The 15001-nt window shown below is 49.4% G+C and overlaps 1 protein-coding gene across 9 annotated transcripts in view; it reads right to left on the bottom strand.

Moving 5' to 3' along the window:
• FRMD4A (FERM domain containing 4A) overlaps positions 1–15001 on the bottom strand; it is a 388388-nt gene that overhangs the window by 142313 nt on the left and 231074 nt on the right. The window contains exon 1 of one of the 9 annotated variants that reach the window (XM_065829461.1): positions 12775–12914. The exons of the other annotated variants lie outside the window; for them this stretch is intronic. The gene's annotated coding sequence lies outside the window, so the exon portion shown is untranslated. Of the gene's footprint in view, positions 1–12774; positions 12915–15001 lie in introns of those variants that run through there. 9 annotated transcript variants of the gene reach the window in all.

The following is a 15001-nucleotide window of genomic DNA, read 5'->3' as shown; positions in this document are numbered from 1 at the left end:
TGTCACTAAATTATCAGCAACTGCCCACAGAACTGCTCCATCCAACAGAAACAGTGAAGGCGATGGAAGGAAACAACTCTAAAGGGAACCTTTCCCTTTCAAAACGAAAAAACCCTCCTGGTGAAAGCGCCGTCACACTAAATAACTCAAAGGCACCAAATGCAAATGCTACTTACAATGGCAGTTCTATAAATATCCACGGCACGTTTCATTAGCCAGTGACTGCAGAAATAAAGAGGTATATGGCGTATTCTTCCATGACTCAAATCAGAAATTATAATTGGAGGTAGAATATTTCCTAAATGTTCACTGCCTGTATGAGAGTCAATTACTGTGCTGAATACACAGAAATCTGTTGTCACTTTGCCCATCGTTTGGACAGACCTGCTGAAAGGAGATAGGGAGAGATGACAGCCTGCTGATTACAGTGAACTATTAGATTAAACATGCTGCTCCCACTTGACCACTTCTTACTGCCTTCTCATCCTGGCAACTCCTAAGCTTGTAGGGGGAGAGAAGGAGGAAAAGCAGAGTGATTTTGGATGTCTTCACAGTGTATTTTGCGCACATGGCAGCACTTCATTTTGCCAAATTGTGGCCAGTCTCGCAAGCGGCTGCCTGTCGCACTGCCCAGCACAGGCTCTTCACTTGCCTACATCCATCTGTCACTCATGTCCTACACTCACACTTCAAGTTTGGAGTGCTGCATCCAGCTCCGGAGTCCTCAGCACAGGACGCATATGGACCTGCTGGAGAGGGGCCAGAGGAGCCACAGAAATGATCCGAGGCTGGAACAGCTCTGCTGGGAGCACAGGCTGAGAGAGTTGGGGTGTTCAGTCTGGGGAAGAGAAGACTACGGGGAGACCTTATTGCAGCCTTTCAGTGCTTAAAAGGGGCCTAAAAGAAAGATGGGGACAGACTTTTTAGCAGCACCTGTTGTGACAGGACAAGGGGTGATGGTTTTAAACTAAAGGAAGGGAGATTCAGGCTAGACACGAGGAAGAACTGTTTTACAATGAGGGTGGTAAAAACCCTGTCCCAGGTTGCCCAGAGAGGTGGTGGATGCCCCATGCCTGGAGACATCCCAGGCCAGGCTGGACGGGGCTCTGAGCAACCTGATCTGGGTGAACATGTCCCTGCTCATGGCAGGGGTGGCACTGGATGAGCTTTGAAGGTCCTTTCCAACCCAAACTGTTCTATGATTCCACAATCCTAGAGGAATGACCTATCTTTCTTTTTTATTCTATGTGCTCACAGAGCATCCTCCCCAGTCGCTGATCTGCATCCGCACCTAATAAATAGTACTGATGATGACTAGGATGAAGATGGCTGTGAGATAGTGTGCAAAGAGCTGAGCTACATGGTGAATCCTTTCATGGGTACCTGGGTAGAAGAAGACATGGCCACAGATGACTCTGCGCTTGATGGGGAGCAGCACTGGCCAGGTGGTTGTGGAGCAGGCGAGGCTCTGCCCAGAGGAGGCTTGCTCATTTTTGCAGTGCTTTGGTTGTGACTCAGTGGGAGCAAACCCTGGCAAAGGGAAGTGAGCTGAGTTTTGGTGCAAATCTGGTTGATCCGTCCAGTCATGGGGCTTTCATGGTACCCTGCACTGGCAGCCACATCCTCACTGTTTGCAGCACTGCTCATGTCATCTTGTTTTCCAGGTCAAATGACCTTGTACACACTCATGTCCACTGCCCTTGCCCTTCACCTTTCAGGCCAGACTGGCTTCCACCTGAGCCTTGGTGGCTTGAACCTCTGAGGATGGGGAAACAGGCAGGAGAAACTGTTGTTTCTGAATACGTCCCATATTTCTACTATTTTTTTCCATTTCCTAAACCAAAAGTGGAAAGTCTGGTTTGTGATTATTATTTCAAGATGGAGGAAATTATTTTAATCAGGCACAAGGCTCCTGGCATAGGAAGCACAGGTCTATACAGCCTGCCCTGTCTGTAAAGATCAGAGACACAGTACATAGCATGGGCTGAGCTTTCTGAAATGAACCGATACAGAATCATAGAATCATTTTGCTTGAAAGAGACCCTTAAGATCATGAAGTCCAAACATAACCTAAATCTAGCACTAAACCATGTCCCTGAGAACCTCATCTATACTTCTTTTAAACCCCTCCAGGGATGGTGACTCAACCACTTCCCTGGGCAGAAGTACCAGTGTTTCTCGCCACAATGTGTAGGAAGCCATTAGACAACACTTCTGCCATGCAAATTTGTTCATGTGTTGATTTCCTATTGGAAAGGCTCTGGAGCAGGAGAGATTAGTTGTAAGGCAGTTGCTTTTTCACAGGAAGGGTATCCCAGCTGCATCCTCAGGCAGGAGAATGAAGATGATGCATATTCAAATAAATAGAGGGATCCTTTTTAGGAAGAGAACTTGGTTGTAAACAGAGCCTTGGAGCTGAAAAGTGGAGCCCAGGGAAGATGCTGTAGATGCGGTTAGTGACGATGCAAAGAGAAGTGGCTGATGGCTGATGCGTAACCAGACTCCAACTTAATTCAGTGTGGGTTTGCTGTTACTGAAGCATTCTGAGGGTCTGTGAAATACATGCACAGTCCATAGCTGAACTGAATGGTCAGAAAATACGTGCTGACAATGATGCCGCATCTCCTACAGGTTTTGTAGAACCAGAGGACTGTATCATGTCCATGGCCTTTAGCTATCCCTACAAGCTTCTTTAAGCCACCCCTTGAAAAATCAATGTCCTTACCCACGGGCTAGGGAACAGAGATGAAATTGCTGAAACCATGGTTACAGATACAGCTCTTAAAAACCTCTCCTGTCCTGCAAGGAAGGAGGGCTACTGTGGAGAAGGCTGAAGTTCCTCACCACATGGAGGAGCTGCACAGGGGACATGTTTAAGAGCGGTTGCATCAAGTGATGTGATCATTTCGGCAATGGTCCTTTGCCAGAGGGAGGGAGAAAAAATAATGCACAACAGCTTCAGTCATTAGAAAGCAAGAATCCTCCTTTAGAAAGGAGGTGGGATGGTGTCAGCCATGGTGTCACCCCAGCGGAAGCACCTCGCGAATGGCACGACCCAGCCATTGTGTGGATGCTGATGGGGAGCGATGGGATAAAAATTAAGGCAAGCTAAAGGCTGAGTGACCTGGTGACTTCCCTGTTTTGTCTTGAGAGCTGACAAAGGAGTTCCTGGCCTGCCCAGGGGCTCCTCACTTCCTCTGTGCAGTGTTTTCCAGCCTTGCTTGGGCTCCCGCATCACCCGAGGACATCTGCACAGGTTATTTCTCATGCCTCCTCTGAACAGCGCTCAGCAAAAACGCTCTGATTCAGCAAAGCACATAGCTGTGTCCATAAATCCCTTTTATTTCAGTGTGACATAAGCAAGTGTTTAAGTGGCTTACTGTATCAGGGCTGAAATGAAAACCCGTCTCCTACGGTCCCTAAGTCTATTTACAACATCAAGCAATAACTCTCAGGCGAACTTTAAAGCCGGAAACGCCGCGTCTTAACCTCAAAACACTTGGTGCTTGAGCCACGTAGTTAGAATTAAATCTAATTCTGATGCCGCATTTTAAACCAACCAGGGTATTACCCAGTAGATGCCTAAATCACTGCTCTGAGAGCAGCCGGCCTCGGAGGCCTGATTTCAGTTACATCCTGAGATAAGAAAGTCCTTTCCTGGACAGACCGGCTTCCTCACTAGAACGGAGTTTGTGCTGGTTTATGTCACGTATTGTTTTCTTTCTTAAAAACAATACAGATCTGAGTATTTTCAAATACAAAGAGATGCAGAACATTTTACGCCTTCCCTGCCTTCTGATGCTGATGTAGGAGGAGACGGCATTCCCAATTTATACTTTTCACTATGTTTGACTCGCTCTCGTAACTCTGTCCATTCCCTTTCTTGGCATGAAAATAAACAAACTACCAGCTTAAAAATACATCAGCTTCCAAGCATTATCCCCACTACTAACCAAGCGGGAGTGGAGACCACAGGAGCTTTGAGATGGTCAGAGCATCCTCTGGGCTGTGGAGCTGGGGCTGACCACAGGCAGGTGGCACAGTTTTCGGTATTATTTATTATTTGCAACCCCTTCTGCACTCAGGAAAAATATGTCTGGATAAACCTTGACTCAGCTGGTCAGTTGTGCATGTGGTTCAGCTTTGACATCTGCTTTGGGCCAATGTTTCTAGGTCAAGAACATGCCAGAGCTCTTAAAACTTTGATACAAACTGAGATGCTATAGCTATCATCTTCTCCACTTTCACCTAACAAGCCTGTGTTGCTCCTATAGCCTTTCTGCATGTGCAGCATGATGGCTGCACCCAGCTATGGGTAAGAGCTGCGTGGAGAAAAAATTATAAATAAATAATCGTGCAATTGAGGTGGCCCAGCTGCTCCTCCTCCTGCCAGCTTGGGACACTTCCCTGTGGTCAGTGCTTTCGTGCAGATGAATTTTAATTGAGTCAGGGAGTGGGGTTTACATCCTCTCCTGTTGGACTTCCCTGCACAGCCTCATAGACCTGGTAGGTCAGTTCCTTCCTGGAGCCGACCACAAGACCCAGTGAGAAAGCAGAGCCACAGTCCTGTTCATCGCTCTTTATGGAGCAGAAGACGAGCTGTTCACTGTGAGCATTAAGGAAAATCTTTAGGTGCGGCGAAACCACTTAATCCATGTGAAGCCATTGCAACCAGAGGGTTGCTTCCTACAAGAAGCGGATGGCAAGTGCCTATGGCAACCTACAATCTCATCCCACCTTCACAGAATCACAGAATCACAGAATGATTGGGGTTGGAAGGGACCTCTGGAGATCATCCAGTCCAACCCACCTGCTAGAGCAGGTTCACCAGAGCAGATCACACAGGAAGGTGTCCAGGTGAGTTTCAATGTCTCCAAAGAAGGAGACTCCACAGCCTCTCTGGGCAGCCTGGTCCAGGGCTCTGGCACCTCAAAGTAAAGAAGTTTCTCCTCATATTCAGATGGAACCTCCTGTGCTTCAGTCTGTGCCCGTTGCACCTCATCACATTGTTGGGCACTACTGAAAAGAGTCTGGTCCATCCTCTTGACACCCACCCTTGAGATATTTATAAGCATTGATAAGATCCCTTCTCAGCTTCTTTTCTCCAGGCTGAACAGACCCAGCTGTCTCAGTCTCTTCTCATAAGAAAGATGCTCCAGACACCTCATCTTCATAGCCTGCTGCTGGACTCCCTCCAGTAATTCCTTGTCCTTCTTAAACTGGGGAACCCAGACCTTACGGACCTTGGGGCAACTCTTCTGTCCTATGCTATTAATCTGTGTGCCGAAGTAATGCCCAAAGGCTGCAAAAGTGCCACTGTCACCAAAAAACATTGCAAAAAATAAGCTCCCCGTGCCTATATTTATCAGGCGACAGGCAACCTTCCTTGCTGCCAGCTTCCCGTTTAACACCCAGGATAACTTGCCCTGTTATAACACCTCCTGAGCTAACTCAGCTCAGCCAAACTGAGTAAAAAACATCTTTATTTTGTGAGCTTTTATTTTTTTTTCCTCGCCCAGAGTGAGCTTGTTTTCTAGATAATAATCACTTTAAGGCAAGTCCAGTAGTTTCATCCCATGTTTGCGCATTATATACAAGAGCCGCGATCCATCATTTGGATTGCCAGTCCCTAATGCAACCCGAAGAAATAAGTATAAATGGCAGAACTAAAATGAGACGCTCAGAAGAAAAGAGGATAAAGGATCTCTGGCATCTTTGCACAAGGACAAGCAACAGGGTCTTGGGACAGGTGCTCCATCAACTTTTGAGCATGGCCATGCTTCAAGAAAACCATGATATGCCCTGGGAGAGGTCTTGCTTCCCCTGGAAGAGCTCTGTATTTACTCTGCTTGCTATGCACGACGGACACAGCGTGGTCTAAGGGAGAAGGATCTAAATTATCCGCCAGGATAATCCTTTACCACTGATGGACTCCGCAGCCTTTTTAAAGTCCTATCAGCTTCTCTGTGAGGACACTTGGTGACCTTCTGGTTCATTCCCAACTACAGACTGCGTCAAGCACCATGAGTCATCATCATGATAAAGACAGTTGTGGTACTAAAGTACATAGCACTAGATTATTATTATTAGTTTTCCCAAAGATGTTAGAATACCTGTTAATCTCTCCTACGTCTGACTTTTAATTCCTTGTAAACATACATAAGAATGTACTTTTTTTGTATGGTTTCACACTTCAAGCATGGCATATTTTCAGCAAACTGTTCCAGATATCACTCATTTGTGCATGTAGACAGGGTGGTAATTACATGAGAGCATCCGAGTCTTCTGGGAAAACATTTGCAGGAGGTTTGGTTTAGTTATAGAGGAGAACAGGACAATTTATTTGCTACTGAAACTAGTGTGATTTGCTGGAGAAAAAAAAAATCAATGTAGGTTCATAGGAAGATGACCAAAGTGACCCAAGGCAGCGGAAGCAGTAATATCTGTGAAATATTTTTAAAGGATAAATTAAGATTCAAGACTTAAAGTGTCCTTTTAGCTCTCATTGACTGGTTTGTACCCACTGTATCACTAAGTATTTGGAGGTGTGAGCAGTGATTGCTCTGATCAATAGAGCCGAAGCACTGGGCAGTGCATCACCCAGATATTCTCTAGCAGAGCGGATCAATACATAGCACCGAGCAGTGTCATATATAACACATAATAGGAAACACACTTGCAGAAACCATTGCAGATGTGGAAAAAAAAAAAAATAAAATGTTAATCTGTACACAGAAGTGTGTTTGTTTGTTGTTTTTTTTTTTTTTTTAATATTTTTTCTTCTTGTTTCAAATAACACTTTGAGAACTGATATGCTTCCAGTGGAAAAACATGTCACCAGGTTGTTTCCAGTCACTGTTAATCAGCAGGTTTGACATACATTTGATGTAGAGAGCCGGGGCTGTGGCTGGTGCCCAGGCTGGGCATCCGCCAGTGGTTCTGCCTGAGCTGCAGCAGCTGAGGGGGTCAGTGCTGGGTGGACATCACCCCCCAGCTGGGTTTCACAGTGGGACAGGGTGAAACGCAGAGCACATTCAAGTGACAAGCAGCTGACTCATCCTCAGAGATGCAGGTGTTTTTTAGAGATGGGATCTGGTTGCAAAAGGCTGGTTTGACCATTTCTGCTCCTGCTTTGCTCGGGAGCAGCTGGTGCTGAGAAGAGCAGAGCTGAGCTGCAGGATGGGGACATCTCCCATGGGCTCTGCATGCACACCTGGCTGGGTGAGGAGCATGGAGAGGTCCTACCTGCCTTCTCTTGTTCTGGTAGGGAAATCTGCCTCCAGGACACATAACCTGTGCTTTTACACTCCCATTAATCTTCTGAGTAATGCCAGGATTTTGCAATGCCTGTACGGGGAATGCTTTGCCTGTTAGTGCAGAAAGATCAGGTCTTTTCTGCATCAGGAGACCTCAAAAACATCATGACATCCTGCAACCTCTGCACTGGAGGAAACTGGAATAAACACCTCAACTTCAGCCTGTGTGTTTGTAACAGGCACCTGGGCCTTTAAAAGATGTTCCCTTCTGCAAGACACAGTAGTTCTTTAGGACTGTGCAGAATCGATGCAGAGGAGTTAAGGATGGGAAGCGAAGAGGGAACAGCCTGATGCAATATCTGCAAACTCAGCAGCTGGATCCAATACCCCCGAGCCCTGCACTCTCAGGATTCGATACCCATTTTGGAGCAGCATTTGCTGCAGATGCAATCGGCGGTGCCTGCGAGAGGGGACTGAGACAGTGAGGACACAACCCAGCACCTTCACATTAGCAGATTCCCCCCAGAATCACCATTGGTGTTCCCAGAGCGTTTCAGAAAGCATCTTCCATGCTGCAACGTAGGAGAAAAGCAGAGTCAGTGCTTCCCTGCCGCTCCCTCAAGTCGTGGTGAGGCGCAAGTCTCCTTCCCCTGCCACCTATTCCCACCACTTCTTTCAGGACAAGCCCAGGTGACAACTTTGGCGACTGTGTGACCACTCAACAGGGCTGCAAAGCATCCCAGGGAGCCCAGATCACTTCAGACAATTCTTTTTTTGCACTTTTTTTTGGTCTTTCCAGTTCAGAATCGCAGAAGGCAAGAGAAGCTGCCTTCCCAATTTACTTTTCAGCATGCTTCCATGCTGGGGGGTGTGTGTACAGAAGTACTGTATCTGATTACACGTCCCCTGAATCACCTGTGTCCCCCGGAGTGCCCCATTTCAGTAGGAGATGAGTTTCTGGTGGTACACAAGCACACATGCAGCAGCCATGTATTGAGATGATGGGCATCTTCACAAAACCCTAGCTGAAGATAGCCAGGAGATGTACCATCCACACTGAGCAAGGGCAAAACCGATTTTCAAAGGTGGAAAGAGTTCAATCCACACTCTCCTCTCCAGGACAAGCACTGAGCTTCAGCTTCAGATTTTGTGCTGAGTTTCCAAGCTGCTAACCTGATGCACCAGCTTTCCAGCCCTTGTGCGTCCTGCCCAAAGCTGGTGTGAAAGCAGCAGGGTCAGCCGGTGGCTGCTCCGCTATCTGCAAAGCACTTTGCGGTGTGAAATATTTCAGCTGGGACGGAGGGGACGCCCGCAGCGTGTGTGGCACAGCTGCAGCCACGTTCAGTCCCATGCGGTCAGGAAACCCACACAAGGGTGGATTTATTTTGGTTGGGAGATGTGGGAACTTCTAAGAAGAAAAAGAAAATATATATAATCTAAACACAGAGCCTGAGCCTTGTGGGTTGGCAAGTCCAACAGCTATTGTCAAAATGTAACACGTTACACGTGGAAATGTATGCACAAAGGTTTTCTGTAGCCAAAATGGGAATATCAATATCTTTTTGGTTTGCAGCTTTCTAGGAGGTTTTCAGTGGACCCTTTTACAGTGAGTTTAAGTAAGGATCATCTTGTCTCCCTTTTTTCTGCTGTCAAGGACTTTACCCAAAGATTACTACAGTAGGTCACACCATATAGCACCAGTGCAAGACAGAGGGTGAAAAGGGTATTTTTTCACCAACTAGTGATCTTTTCTTGAGGGTGGGACACAGCAACTGTTTAACACTGCATGAAAACTTCACACAGCAGCTCAGGACGAGAGCAGAAAGATGGTGTGTCTGCTAGGAAGGGAACCAGAGGGGGTTGTAAGCAAGAACATCATTAACTGCACTGGAAATCAGATGTTCCCTGCTCCTCTGGTCTCCTTTGTGTTTTAAAGCTGGGCAAGTCCCACCCCACCCCATAGAGATACACCCAGAGTATCTGGCACCATTAATGGGGCCACAGAGAAGTACAGCACTGAGAAGCAGAGGCACATCAAGCTCTTTTGCTTATTTTGACAGGCAGGCTACAGGGACTAAACACAGACAAGGAATAAACCTTCAGGCTCCCATCAACCTGAAGTAGGTGGAGTGCAGAGGGGATTTGGAGCAGAGGGAGGCAGGATCAAACCCTACGTGTTTGCGGTTCGTCAACATGAAAGTGCTCCCAGAAGCTCAGAGCTGATCAAACATCTGGCCGGGGCATCTTCACAGTGTCAGATCAGAGGGAAAAGCAGTCAAAGTCATTTTTGGTCCTTGATGGGATTTATCTCCAGAGCAGAGGACAGGAGCTCCAACGCTTTGTGCAGCCTCGGAGAATAATTTGTGGCTTTCTAGGAAATGGCACATACTGAGGTTTAGAGAAGGGCTGGAAATTAAATTGTTAAAAATCCTGTGAGAAGGATAAATATCAGGGGATGCTGTCAGCTGCAGTGGTCCCCAAGGCTGTGCTGGGCAATCCACTGCAAGCTTCGGGAACGGTATGATTTGGGAGAGGCTGGGACAAACTGGGATTTGGAGATGGAGGAGGCTTGAAAGCAATTCAACCCCAGCTTAACCTTGTCAGACCTTGCTGCCGGCTGGCTGCCGTGCTCTGCTGGCGCTGGGGCTGCAGGGCAATCCGCACCTCCAGCCGCTGGAAGGAGCGAGCCAGCGAGGATGACTGGAGGGTGACATTGCCAAGTGACCTTGGGATCCAGCTGTGCACCCAAGCACACCCCAGCCTGCGATGAAGCGTGGGGAGAAACGTCTTTGCTTTCAGGTGCCAGAGCCCTGGAACAGGCTGCCCAGAGAGGTTGTGGAGTCTCCTTCTCTGGAGACATTCAAACCCACCTGGACACCTTCCTGTGTGATCTGCTCTGGTGAACCTGCTTTAGCAGGTGGGTTGGACTGGATGATCTCCAGTGGTCCTTTCCAGCCCAGCCACTCTGAGATTCTGTGACCTCGGGGGGACACCATCACCCACTCTTATGGCTCCCCCCGCAGCACTGACCCCCAACTCCCCAAGAGATGGGGCATTCACAGGATGGCTCCCAGCTAGAAGGAGATTTCAGGGGCAACTCCAAGGCACAGAAGTTCTGAGCACCTCAAACCTAGAGTGCTTTGAATGAAAGACACCCAAGGTCCCTGAGAGCTGAGCATGGCCACATGCCTGACAGCAGCATTTGCTGTCCCAGCGATCCAGCCTGCTGCTGCTTAGCTCCCGAGAACTGGGTCACACAACGCCTTACTGCTTCTTCAGGGGATAACACTAAGCCCTGACCCGAAATTTGGTTGGTGTTGGATCAACACACTCCTTTTTCACCTTCCCTGTGTGTTTCACTCCTCTCGCAATGCATGAGCCTTCTTTGTCCTTCACAGTCCCACCAGGTTGGGACTTGAGACTTCAGTCACTCCCCAGCCCCTTTCAAATTGTCCCCAATATAGATTTTTCTCCCTCATCCACACCATCCCATTTTACTTTGCCTTTTTTATCTATTAAGCTGCATTCAAACCCTCTGCTGTTATTCATGCAGCAAGCTATAGTAGCAACAAAGAGGATATGTATGACTGTAATGACCTGTGAGATGTGGGACTAGACTCTATGACTTGGGAAGTCTTTCCCAGATCTATGTCCATACTAACAACACTGAACACACTAACCAAAGCTCTTGATTTAGCTAGACAATTTGACACGAACTATATGGAATTTGCTCTCCGTACCAAGTGAGCTGCGTTGCTGTATGGCCATGAATGACCCAATGCTGTGATCGCAGGTATCACCCGATATCGATTTGCATTTTAATGCAATAGTCAGCTCAGATCCATGGCAATGTGACCACCAGAGACCAGCTACCAGGAGAAATGGATAGCTTGCCCCAACGGGTTGCAAGTGACTAACAAGTGCATCTGTGCTCAAATAATGGCAGAGGTTCCATATTTTTAGCCTGGATGTTTAAAACACAAATTCACCTAAGGATATTTTCCATGCACAACAGGGCTGCAAAACCTGCCCCACGAGCAGCTCTCCCTCCTGTGGCACACGGCACATCCCTGCCTGACACCGGTACTTAAAACTGCCTTAAAAATGTTAATATTTGGAAGAGGACAAGCTACTGGTAACACATGCCAGAAAGGTCAGGACAAGCAGCTCTGAGCCACCAAGCCGAGCTGGTGCACCATTGCCCAGCCAGGGTCAGCACCACGGGTTGAAGTAGTGTGCAGACAGTGATGCAGGCAGCAGCCCTCCTGCCCGGCCCTCTGCCATTGCCACAAGGAGAAAGCAAGATCAGTTTGATAGTTTTAGCTCCACCGAGATCTCCCTAGTTCCTTGCAGGCAATTGGAGGCAGGGAAAATGGCACAGACACCCACGCTGGTGATGGCCCCCTCTGTGCAGAGATGGGGGATGCTCATCAGACCCCAGGGGCTGATCTAGGAGGAGACATGTCCAAGACACCCCGATATCCAGCTGGCGCTGGGCAGAGCCGGGATTCAGGCTCTCTTGATACCTGAGGCACGGGGAAAGCCCAGCTCAGCCGTGCCCGTGGAGTGAGTGCATCCTGAAGGCACAGGCACCACACCCCCTTCCCGGCAGAAAAAGCGAGCGGTGCCAGGGTTTTTGTTCAGGACAATATTTTCAAATCCTGAACCAAACCAACAAGCTGGGAGTTCAGCTTTCCCTGTGACCTGGCTTGCCTGGGAAAGGAGATTTGCCTGCTGGCTCCCACATCTGTGTGTGTTGTACTGCTAAACCGCTGCCAGGGCTATTATTAGAAACAATTGTCTCTCCTGGAAATTTTATATAGAGGCTTGAAACAACTTTTCTCATACCCTCCACAGCAGTCAGGGAGCTAACAATGCGGCCAAGAGACCCTCCTTATATGCAGATACACCCAGACTTGCACAGTTTGGAAACAGGGCTATTTATTTGTCTTCTCTAGCCCTGGATCTGTAGCAACTTTTCTACCCCGATTTAGGGAAAGGTGCATTCGAGAAAGGAAAAACAAGCCAGGGGTTTTACCCTTTGAGAAGCCCCCAGCTCTGCATTAAACTTGCTGCAACCATTCGGAAAGGGAAGGAGCAGTCCATCTAAGCAGTCAGTGGGGACAGGCATCCAGATGACTGGGGAGGGGTGGGGGGGAAGAAATCACGGCACCAGCTTTTCTCCCCCACACCCTCTCCTTCCCCCTAGTGCGAAAAAACCCACAAAACAATAAAACAACAAAAAACCCCAGAACAACCCAGCCGCCGAGCTCGTCTCCCTTACTCGCCCACAAAATTCAGGGGTGTGGGTTTTGCTTTTTTTTTTGTTTGTTTGTTTTAAGGAAAGGATAGAGAATGCAGATGCTGCCCACATTTCCTTCTGTTTGAGCTAAATGGAGGGAGGGGGGCGTGGAGCAACCCCGCACACACTGCGGCTGGGCTTTCCCCGCGGGACCGGGGCTGGCAGGGGAGCCCCGACCCGCCTCACCTCCCCCTCGGCAGACAAAGACCCCGTTACCTTCTCCCGCTCCTTCGGTAGCTCCGGCGGCCCCTCAGCTCCGAGCCCGGGGCGAGAGCATCCCCGCTGCACCAGCGTCTCCAGGCCGCGGCTCTACCGCACCGCATCCATCGCCCGCGGCCCCGCCGGGGGATGCGCGGAGCCGGCGCGGCCCTTCCCTCCACTCCCCTCCGCTCCGCCGGGATCCTCGGGCGGCCTTAGGGCGGTCCCATGCTCCGTGCCGGGATGCTGTAACCCTCCTTTTTTTCTCTCCTTCTTCTCCCCTTTCCCCGCCTGCCCGGCCCCCGGCTCCTGCGCGGCCGCCGCCGCGTTGCGAGGCTGGAGCCGGGGAGGGAGGAGGAGGAGGAGGAGGGGGAGCAAGGAGGAGGAGGGAGGAGGGCAGCGAGCAGCAGTTGGCGCTGGGTCATGTGAAACAGATGAACCCGGCTCGGGCCTGCCAACATCTGGGCTCCCTCTCGCCGCTGGGAGGATGGAAGGACAGAGGGAGGAAGGGTGCGGGGACATTCATCCCCCCGACCCAGGCGTGCACACCTTGAAATGATAATGGAGAGACGGGAGAACAGCGGGGATACTCTCTCCGAGTGCTCACACAGCCCTGGCAGGGAGGAAGAGGAGGGCAGCAGGGGTCCCGGGCACCCCTGGGGTGGGCAGCAGAGCAGCTCCTGCCAGGCTGCAGCCCTGGTACTGGGGGGCACCCCCGATCCCCTACTTCCCCTAGCTGGGAGAAGGGTGCAACTTGTGACGGTGTAAATGCGCACCGAGCAGCAGAGCATGCTGCCCAGGAACAAAGCACCCTTACAGACTGTACTAGCAGTAGCCCTAACGCAAAGGTATCGCTATTAAAAACCTAGATCAGTCAAGAAGGACAGTGTGTGTGAGCCTCCAAAAAATGCTAATTTTTTGGTTTAAACAAGTGCAATTCGAAGCCACAACACCTGCATTTAGAGCTCTAACTTGCTGCTTTGCCTCCCCATCAGCGTTTTCTTTCTGGAATGGGGGTTATTTCCACCAGGGAAAACCCTGAGGTTGCCGTTGTGCCACTTTCTGGCATAGGCTGGCCAGGCAGAGGTCTGCGTTGGGAGGGGAGCTGTAGAGGTGCGCCCTTTCCCTCATTTTTAGTTGGCATTTATGCCACCACAAGTGTGCTCATAGCAAAGATAGAGCTGGAGCTTACAGGGGAAATGGGAAATTTCCTCTTTGCCCTGTAAGAAGTGACAAAGTCGCTCTCCCAACATGGTGGTGGTGAACAGGGTGGATGTCTGATTTTAGCTGCAGCTGTTTCTGGGTTTAATCTGCTGTCAGACTGAATGCCAAGACCATGGCAGCATGGAGATGCCATGAGTTTTGATGTCTTCTCTGCAGTGGGGCTTGAGGCAGCCAGTGGGCTGCAAAGTGCTTTTGGGTACACTAGGTAAGTAGAGCACAAGTACAGCTCTCTCTCCTGTCTCTAAGGGCACAAACATTATAAAAACAGTGCTGTGCATGCAGCCACAGGCAGGTTCACCCATCCAGCTCACTCCACCCAAGGGCCTGGTTTAGGTTAAAGGCATAAATATAGAGGCTGGCTGCTGAGGGTTAAGAGCAAGGGGCTGAGGTGTCCCAACTCTGCCCTGGAGGCGATCCCAAGATCAGAACACAGTAACAAGAGGCAGCAAAGGTGCCCGTCTCCACTCCAGGAAAAGCAGGATAACCATGACTACATTGCAAAGGTAAAGCTGGATCCTGCTCAGGTTTTCAGATGACACCTAATTCACATCTAGAAACAGCTGCTGAAGTACCCTGGAAGGGCAAACTACCAAAACACAAACTTTGAAACCTTCTGGAATTTTAAACCCATAATTTCAGAGAGGAGAAAAACTTCAAGTTGCCTCCTCAGTTCTGTTTTGCTCTTTTCCTTCAATGGAGGTCACAACACACCTGAGCGGGTTCTGCCATCTCCAGTGGCAGTGGTGAAGAAGAGCATGCAAACCTGAACCCCAGCCACAGTTCAGCCCTGCTCCTGAACCCTGCTCAAGACTAGCAGTGAAAAGTTACCTTTCCAGGCTGTCTTGCACTAAAACAGGAGGAGAAGCTGCTTTGAAGGTGCACTCACCATGCAGATGCCTGCTGGTGCTTGTTGCTCTCCAGGAATATGCCAAGGCAACAGACTTTACCCTTGGGGTAGGAAGATCCTTCAACCAGCAAAGCCCCAGGGCAATTTCCCCACCCACCACTGTATGGCACATGT

The sequence above is a fragment of the Patagioenas fasciata genome, chromosome 1, assembly GCF_037038585.1.
Source record: "Patagioenas fasciata isolate bPatFas1 chromosome 1, bPatFas1.hap1, whole genome shotgun sequence".
Classification (NCBI taxonomy): Eukaryota; Metazoa; Chordata; class Aves; order Columbiformes; family Columbidae; genus Patagioenas; species Patagioenas fasciata.
Note: the sequence above shows the minus strand (reverse complement) of the source record. Positions and strands in the feature narration are given on the sequence as shown.